The sequence below is a fragment of the Osmerus mordax genome, chromosome 12 (genome assembly GCF_038355195.1).
Source record: "Osmerus mordax isolate fOsmMor3 chromosome 12, fOsmMor3.pri, whole genome shotgun sequence".
Classification (NCBI taxonomy): Eukaryota; Metazoa; Chordata; class Actinopteri; order Osmeriformes; family Osmeridae; genus Osmerus; species Osmerus mordax.
Genome location: NC_090061.1, coordinates 7,096,810 through 7,097,599, shown reverse-complemented (window position 1 = coordinate 7,097,599; position 790 = coordinate 7,096,810). Strand labels below are relative to the sequence as shown.

The following is a 790-nucleotide window of genomic DNA, read 5'->3' as shown; positions in this document are numbered from 1 at the left end:
GAAAGGAGAGAGAGAGAGATAGAGAAGAGGGAGGGTTATAAACTGAACCTCTCTTATTCCTTGGCCATCTCTCCATGTTCCCTTGCTCCCCCCCCCACTCTTTCTTCTGAGACAGTCTGTTTTTCCCTTGTGTCTCGCCACACCATCCATACCTCCCCACTTACCCCTGTGATCACGGAATGGTTGGGCCCGATAAAGACTTATACATATTAGACTGGTATGGGCTTGGACCAACTGTGCAGTAACACTAGGGGATGTTTAATGTACGAGTAATTTATTGGTGAATATAAGTGCCAGGATACCTTGAGTGTAATTTGACTTCAGTGCATCTCACACACCCCTCAACCCATATACTTTTACTTTGCAGTGATGGACAAGGACCCGCACACACATACACAGTTGATGACTCACAGTGAGTGGGCTTGCTAGATATCTAAGCTAATTTGCCATTTCTACAAATAAACCAAGCGTAACCGTCCCGTGAAGACGCGAGAGTGTGCGTGCCCGTGCTTAAAGAGATTACCAAGCAAACTGCACAAGGCTTTTCATATTATCTCATCTCCCACCTCATTCTTAGTCTCGTCAGCAGTCATGCTCACATGCACACGCACACACACACACACACACACACACGCCAGCCCATCATTCGATCCAGCAGAGGCAAGCGCCTTGGCGCCTTTATTGCTCTATCTGTGTCTCTATCTGCTTTCTTGTGACTCAGCATAGATATGGTAGAATGACCACAGGGATAAATACAAATAAAACAGTCATAATAAAACAATATGAGTTA

The 790-nt window shown here is 45.4% G+C and overlaps 1 protein-coding gene across 1 annotated transcript in view; it reads left to right on the top strand.

Annotated features, from left to right (window-relative positions):
• Window positions 1–470, top strand: part of gfra3 (GDNF family receptor alpha 3) — a 16,361-nt gene extending 15,891 nt beyond the window's left edge. The window contains 1 exon segment of the mRNA XM_067248114.1: window positions 1–470. This exon segment is cut by the window's left edge and continues 311 nt beyond it. The gene's annotated coding sequence lies outside the window, so the exon portion shown is untranslated.
• Window positions 471–790: the final 320 nt, after the last annotated feature.